Below are 9016 nucleotides of genomic sequence, written 5' to 3'. Positions count from 1 at the left end.
GTGGAAACATTTACATGAGCCTTCCCATCCTAAATACTCCCAAGCACACCATTCACTGGCATTAATTACATTCACACTGTTGTAGCACCTTATCACCATCCATTACTAGAATTTTCTCTTCACCCCAAACAGAAATGCTCTACCCATTATGCATTAACTCCCCATTTTCCCTGATCCCAACCCTGGTAACCTTTATTCTGCCTCTATGAGTTTATATATTCTCTGTTATTTATTTTGTGGTCACCATGGGGCTAAATTTAACATCCTAAATCTATAACAATCTTGTTTGGCTTGTGTTCTAGTTTGCTAGCTGCCGGAATGCAACACACCAGAGACGGATTGGCTTTTAATAAAAGGGGATTTACTTTGTTAGTTCTTCAGAGGAAAGGCAGCTAACTTTCATCTGAGGTTCTTTCTTACGTGGGAAGGCTCAGGGTAATCTCTGCTGGCCTTCTCTCCAGGCCTCTGGGCTCCAACAGCTTTCCCCGGGGTGATTCCTTTCTGTATCTCCAAAGGCCTAACGTCCTTCATTGCAGCAAGCGCGCCTCCTAACTGACTGCAGATGTAATCAGCAACAGATGAGTTTCACGTACCATTGGCTCATGTCCACAGCAAGAGAACCAGGTACCTTCATCTGGCCAAGTTGACAAATGAATCTAACACAGCTTGATACCAACTTAACTTCAAAAGCATACAAAAACTATGTTCCCATACCCCTCAATCCCCCCACTTTTATGTAGTCTAAAACCAACGATTTATCATTACATTTTGTACATTTGCCTTTTAGAATCTGTAGGAGAAAATCATGAAATTATAAACCAAAATTATAATAATACTGGTATTTTTATTTACCTATGTTGCTACCTTTAGTGCAAATCTTTATATTTTCATATTGTTTCAGTGAATTTTCGTGTCCTTTCCTTTCAACCTGCAGAATTCTCTATAGCATTTCATGTAGGGCCCGTCTAGTGATAATGGAAGTCCCTCAGCTTTCGTTTATTTGGGAATGCTTAATTCTTCCATTTTTTTTTTATGCTGTATAGCGGAGGCTGCATTTCATTCTTTTTCCATGTGAGTATCCCATTATTGCGGCACCATTTGTTGAATTTTTTTGTTTGGTTGGTTTTTGTTTGTTTGTTTTGGGGGGAAGTGCACAGGCTGGGAATCAAACCCAGTTTCCAGCATGGCAGGCAAGAATTCTACCACTGAACTACCCCCTCCCTCATTTTTGAAAGACAGTTTGCCAAATATAGAATTCTTGGTTGGCAATTTTTTGCTTTCAACACTTCAAATATGTCATCCCACTGCCTTCTTGCCTTCATGGTTTCACTGAGAAATTGGCATTTATTATGATTGAGGATCCCTTACAGGTTACCTTGCTTCCATCTTGTAGCTTTCAGAATCCTCTTGTAATCTTTGGCATTCAACAAATTTGATTATTGGACTACTTGGATTTATTCTCTTTGGAGTTTGTTGAGCTTCTTAGTTGTGTATATTCATATCTTTTGTTAAATTTGGGAGGTTTTCAGCTATGATTTATTTGAATATTTTCTCTGCTCCTTTCTCTCTTTTTTCTCCTTCTGGGACTCCTGCAAGACATTTGTTGGCACACTTGATAGTGTTTCACTGGCTACTTTGGTTCTGTAGATTTTTCTTTATTTTTTTTCTCTTTTTGCTGACCAGACTGAATGATTTCAACTGTTTTATTTTCACGTTCACTGATTCTTTCTTCTGCACACTCTGATGTGCTGTTGAATCCCTCTAGAGAATTTTTAATTTCTGTTACTGTGGTTTTCAGCTGTTTGGTCCCTTTTCATAATCTCCATCTCTATTTTGATATTCTCTTTATGTTCATCTGTCATTTTCCTGATTTATTTTAGTTCTTTGTTTATGCTTTCACTTATCTCTTTGAGTGTATTTAAGACCATTTTTGAAAAGTCTTTGGCATGTCCCAGGTCTGGTCCTCTTCACTGATGGTTTCTAATGCTTTAGTCTTCTCTTTTGCCTGAGCTATTGCTTCCTGTTACTTTGCATGTTTTGTAATCTTTTGTTGAATCCTGGACATTCTGATATTTTAATGTGTTATCAATGGAATTTAGGGTCTGACGTATCTGTTCCTTAAGCTTGTATCCTGCTGTTTTAGTTAGCTAAACCAGCTGAAATGCAGATATCATAAAATGGATTGGATTTTACAATAGGAATTTATTAACTTACAAGCTTATAATTCTTAGGCCATGAAAATGTTCAAATCTAGGCATCTTCAAGATGATGCCATCTTCCTGAAGTCAGGCTGCTGGCGATCCAGGACTCCTCTGTCTCATGGCAAGGCATATGGCAGCATCTACTGGTCTCCCCCTTCTATTCTGGGTTTCATTGCTTCCAACTTCTGGATTCTCTCTGTTTCTGTCCAGTGCCATTCTGTTTTGACCAGTTTTGTAATACATTTTTAAAGTCAGGAAGTGCGAGTCCTCCAACTTTGTTATTCTTCTTCAAGATGTTTTTGGATATTCAGGACCTCTTAACTTTCCAAATAAATTTAATATTTGGCTTTTCCAATTCTACAAAATAGGCTGTTGGTATTTTGATTGGTATTGCACTGAATCTGTAAATCAATTTGGGTAGAATTGACAACTTAATGATATTTAGCTTTCCAATCCATGAACATGGAACGTCCTTCCATTTATTCAGATTGACAAGTCACAATTTGAGACAAAATATTTACAAACAACACATCTAAGAAAATTAGTATATAGTATTAGTATATAGTATATAGTATTAGCATATACAGAGAAAATCAACAAGACCAGAAGTTGGTTCTATGAGAAAATCAACAAGATTGATGGGCCCTTAGCAAGATTGACAAAAATAAGAAGAGAGAGGATGCAAATAAATAAGATCAGAAATGGAAGAGGAGACATAACCACTGACCTCACAGAAATAAAGGAGGTAATAACAGGATACTATGAACAACTTTACGCTAATAAATACAACAATGTAGATGAAATGGACAAATTCCTAGAAAAGCATGAACAACCAACTTTGACTCAAGAAGAAATAGATGACCTCAACAAACCAATCACAAGTAAAGAAATTGAATCAGTCATTCAAAAGCTTCCCAAAAAGAAAAGTCCAGGACCAGACAGCTTCACATGTGAATTCTACCAAACATTCCAGAAAGAATTAGTACCAACTCTGTTCAAACTCTTCAAAAAAATTGAAGTGGAGGGAAAGCTACCTAATTCATTCTATGAAGTCAACATCACCCTCATACCAAAATCAGGCAAAGATATTACAAAAAAAGAAAACTACAGACCAATCTCTCTAATGAATATAGATGCAAAAATCCTCAACAAAATTCTAGCAAATCGAATCCAGCAACACATTAAAAGAATTATACATCATGACCAAGTAGGATTCATCCCAGGTATGCAAGGATGATTCAACATAAGAAAATCAATTAATGTAATACACCATATCAACAAACCAAAGCAGAAAACTCACATGATCATCTCAATTGATGCAGAGAAGGCATTTGACAAGATTCAACATCCTTTCCTGTTGAAAACACTTCAAAGGATAGGAATACAAGGGAACTTTCTTAAAATGATAGAGGGAATATATGAAGAACCCACAGCTAATATCATCCTCAATGGGGAAAAATTGAAAACTTTCCCCCTAAGATCAGGAACAAGACAAGGATGTCCATTATCACCACTATTATTCAACATCGTGTTGGAGGTTCTAGCCAGAGCAATTAGACAAGAAAAAGAAATACAAGGCATCAAAATTGGAAAGGAAGAAATAAAACTATCACTGTTTGCAGATGATATGATACTATACATCGAAACCTGGAAAAATCCACAACAAAACTACTAGAGCTAATAAATGAGTACAGCAAAGTAGCAGGTTACAAGATCAACATTCAAAAGTCTGTAGTGTTTCTATACACTAGTAATGAACAAGCTGAGGGGGAAATCAAGAAGCGAATTCCATTTACAATTGCAACTAAAAGAATAAAATACTTAGGAATAAATTTAACTAAAGAGACAAAAGACCTATACAAAGAAAACTACAAAAAAAACTGTTAAAAGAAATCACAGAAGACCTAAATAGATGGAAGGGCATACCGTGTTCATGGATTGGAAGACTAAATATAGTTAAGATGTCAATTCTACCTAAATTGATTTACAGATTCAATGCAATACCAATCAAAATCCCAACGACTTATTTTTCAGAAATAGAAAAACCAATAAGCAAATTGATCTGGAAGGGCAGGGTGCCCTGAATTGCTAAAAGTATTTTGAGGGAAAAAAAGAAGCTGGAGGTCTCGCGCTGCCTGACTTTAAGGCATAATATGAAGCCACAGTGGTCAAAACAGCATGGTATTGGCATAAAGATAGATATATCGACCAATGGAATCGAATAGAGTGCTCAGATATAGACCCTCTCATCTATGGACATTTGATCTTTGATAAGGCAGTCAAACCAACTCACCTGGGATAGAACAGTCTCTTCAATAAATGGTGCCTAGAGAACTGGATATCCATATGCAAAAGAATGAAAGAGGACCTGTATCTCACACCCTATACAAAAGTTAACTCAAAATGGATCAAAGATCTAAACATTAGGTCTAAGACCATAAAACAGTTAGAGGAAAATGTAGGAAGATATCTTATGAATCTTACAATTGGAGGCGGTTTTATGGACTTTAAACCTAAAGCAAGAGCACTGAAGAAAGAAAGAAAGAAATGGGAGCCCTCAAAATGAAACACTTTTGTGCATCAAAGAACTTCATCAAGAAAGTAGAAAGACAGCCTACACAATGGGAGACAATATTTGGAAACGACATATCAGATGAAGGTCTAGTATTCAGAATTTATAAAGAGATTGTTCAACTCAACAACAAAAAGACAGCCAACCCAATTACAAAACGGGAAAAAGACTTGAACAGACACCTCTCAGAAGAGGAAATACAAATGGCCAAAAGGCACATGAAGAGATGCTCAATGTTCCTGGCCATTAGAGAAATGCAAATCAAAACCACAATGAGATATCATCTCACACCCACCAGAATGGCCATTATCAACAAAACAAAATGACGAGTGCTGGAGAGGATGCAGTGAAAGAGGCACACTTATTCACTGTTGGTGGGAATGTCAAATGGTGCAACCACTGTGGAAGGCAGTTTGGCGGTTCCTCAAAAAGTTGTATATAGAATTGCCATACGACCCAGCAATACCATTGCTAGGTATCTACTCAAAGGACTTAAGGGCAAAGACACAAATGGACATTTGCACACCAATGTTTTATAGCAGCATTATTTACAGTTGCAAAGAGATGGAAACAGCCAAAATGTCCATCAACAGATGAGTGGGTAAACAAACTGTGGTATATACATACGATGGAATATTATGCAGCTTTAAGACAGAATAAACTTATGAAGCATGTAATAACATGGATGGACCTAGAGAACATTATGCTGAGTGAGACTAGCCAAAAACTAAAGGACAAATACTGTATGGTCCCACTGATGTGAACCGACATTAGAGAATAAACTTGGAATATGTCATTGGTAACAGAGACCATCAGGAGTTAGAAATAGGGTAAGATAATGGGTAATTGGAGCTGAAGGGATACAGACTGTGCAACAGGACTGGATACAAAAACTCAAAAATGGACAACACAATACTACCTAATTGTAATGTAATTATGTTAAAACACTGAATGAAGCTGCATCTGAGCTATAGTTTTTTTATATATATTTTTTGTATTTTTTATTTTTATTTTTTCTCTATATTATCATTTTATTTCTTTATCTGTTATCTTGCTATTTCTTTTTCTAAATCGATGCAAATGTACTAAGAAATGATGATCATACATCTATGTGATGATATTAAGAATTACTGATTGCATATGTAGAATGGAACGATTTCTAAATGTTGTGTTAGTTAATTTTTTTTAATTAAAAAAAAAAAAGATACAGAAGCTGAGAGAGAAAGCCACCGAAACAGAGAGGAAGCCACTGAAGCCAGAAACTGGAAGTAATGAAACCCGGAAGGAAAGGGAGAGACACAGACATTGCCATATGCTTTTGTCATGGGACTGAAGAGTCCCGGATCACCAGCAGCCTCGTGATCCAAAAGTAGAAAGGTATTATCTTGATGATGTCTAGATTTGGACATTTTCATGGCCTCAGAACTGTAAGCTTGTAAATTAATAAATCCACATTGTAAAAGCCAGCCCAGTTCTGGTATATCACAATTTGGCAACTTTAGCAAACTAGAGCACAAAGCTGTTAAGACATATCCTTTCATTTAATCCTCACATTCTTTAGAAGTACTAATAACAAAAGCTAACAGTATAGAGGCCTTGCCCTCTGCCAGGGACCACTTTGGTGATTCATATATATTAACTCATTTAATCTCTGTTAATAGGCCTGTACATAGGTATTATTATTTTATTATCTCCATTGAATAAATGAGAAACCTGAGGCAGAAAGATGTTGAGTAACTAACTGGTCAGTAATGGTGCAGCTGGTAATAAAGCCCAGGTTGCCTCCAGAATCTTCATTCTTATCTAATATCCTAGTTCCCAAGACCATTTCCTTATAATTATTGCCTTTCAAAATGTAGTATTTCATATTTACTGTGATTAATGATTCATGTTTATCAAGCTGGCTCCATCATTTCTCTCTTGTCAATAACTGAGCACATTGCACCATTTTAAAACAGCGATATTTGAAACTCAACTATCCCTTTCTAATGATTAAAGCATGAAGACAGGTAGGAAAGGAACTCTTTAGCTATTTATAATTACTTGGAAAACTGTGCCTTGGGTATTGACATGGTATTAATTAGGCATGCATAGATTCCCAATGCATGAGACCTAGGGAATTCTGTCTGTCTCTATAACAATTAATATCCATAGGAGGTACTCTCTCATTTCATCTAGCATGCAAGCATAGATAGTCAGGAAGGTAAAATTACAATTTTGATCTTTAGAACTCTTCAGGTTAAAGGCAGACAAATCAGTACTTTATTACACTCTGTAGTGAGAAGTTGCATGGTTCGTTATTAGTACAAAACTTCTTAAAGTCTGACACATTAAAGCATGAGCAATTACCACCACTACAATTATATGAAAATGACAAAAACATACAAGAACCCTTCTCTTGTAATAGCTTTTGAGAATGGTTTCCAGTACCACGGCAAAAGGACATCTAAAACACCCGCAAATTTAATAGAGCAGGGTGTAAGCTAACACTGCACCCTCAAGGACCAGGTTTGCCTTTGTGAGGCCAGCTTTCATAAATTCAAATCATTAGGCATTCTTGGCTTAGCGTTATGTGGCAATTGGGCAGGCAGAAAGCTTGAGGAGCCCTGGAATAGTATTTAACAAGAAGCTTCTATAAACTGTCTGTTCAATCACTTTCAAACTGTTTTAGTTTGCCAAGCTGCTATGACAAATACCACTTGACAGGTTGTCTTAAACAACAAGCATTTATTGTCTCAGGATTTTTTTCTTTTCTTTTTGTTTTTACATGGGCAGTCACCATGAAATAAATGTCTCATGATTTTTGAGGCTAAAAGTCTGAAATCAAGGCATAAGCAAGGCCATGTTTTCTCCATTTTGTAACATTCTGGTGCTGGCTCACTACAATCCTTGGGGTCCCTTGGCTTGCACCTCTGCTTTCTGTCACATGGAAATCTCTTTCTCCTTAATGTATGCTTTTCCAGTTTCCACTGACTTCCTGTTTCTGGCTCCTGTGTGGACTTCTCTGACTTCTGGCTTCCTGTTTCTACTCTTTACAAGGCTTCCAAGAAAATGAACTAAGACTCACCTTGATTTAGTTGGCTACACCTTTAATAACATCTTCATAAGGTCCTGTTTACAAATACATTCACACCCACAGGAATGCAGATTAAGATAAAAAAAAAGTGTCTTTCCTTGGGGTATATAATGCAACCTATTAGGTCAAACCAGGTGCAGCTTCCTTATCTTCATGCCTTCAAGAATCTTGAAATCTATTACAGCAGGTAATGGAACCAAGACTCATGTGTCAGTTATCTATTGCTAAATAACAAAGTATCCCAAAATTTAGTGGTTTAAACCTAACAGTGATTTATAATTTCTTATGATGCTGTTGTGGGTTGGTTGGGTGATCTTTCTAATCCACTTGGTGACCTGCAGTTACTCATACAGCTGAGTAGAGCTGGGAGCTTGCCTGGGGCTGAGTGTCTAGGAGGGTTCATTATCCTCTAGATCTCTCTCCACAAGGCCTCACAAGATGGGTCTGGCCTGAGCCTCTTGGCATCAATATAATGATTCAGCAATCATGCTCGTTTGTTAAACCCTACGTTCTCTGTATAACTTCACTATCACCTTTGCTCTTTCTCCCACTCTTTAGGGGTATTTGGGCTATGGCCATTCTAATATTTTCACATTGGAAGGGGCTGTTGATAATATGGGATAGAACGATGGAACTAGTTGATGTTCTTGAGAAGCTGGTCCCTCTGCCCTTCAGGATCTATCTGGGCCAGGGACCCATCTGGAGGTTGTGGGTTACTGGAAAGTTGCCCTAGTGCATGGAGCCTTTGTAATCTTGTATAATGCTCTAGGTGTTCTTTAGGATTGGGTGCCTGGCTTTTAAGATGAAGGAACTAAAAGCTACCAACCACCAATCTTTTTAAGGCCTAGGCTTGGAAGTCTCAGAATGTTGCTTCCAGTATATTCTGTTGGTCAGAGCAATTTACAAAGCCACCCCAGATTTTAGGGGCATGTACATAGACTCATTCTGAATGTGAAAATGGGATATAAATACAGGATGGGTGGAATTGCTAAAATGGGATATAAATACAGGATGGGTGGAATTGTTGGCGGATATATTGAAAATGATCTATCACAATGCACATTTAAATTAATTCATGTATCTGTGTGCTTATGGGGTACCATAAAGAATTGGGGAGGGAAGGATTTGTGATAGAAATAAGTGACTTAGAGTTCCCCTACACTACGG

The sequence above is a fragment of the Tamandua tetradactyla genome, chromosome X, assembly GCF_023851605.1.
Source record: "Tamandua tetradactyla isolate mTamTet1 chromosome X, mTamTet1.pri, whole genome shotgun sequence".
Lineage (NCBI taxonomy): Eukaryota > Metazoa > Chordata > Mammalia > Pilosa > Myrmecophagidae > Tamandua > Tamandua tetradactyla.
The sequence above is the reverse complement of the archived record's forward strand: the minus strand, read 5'-3'. Positions refer to the sequence as shown.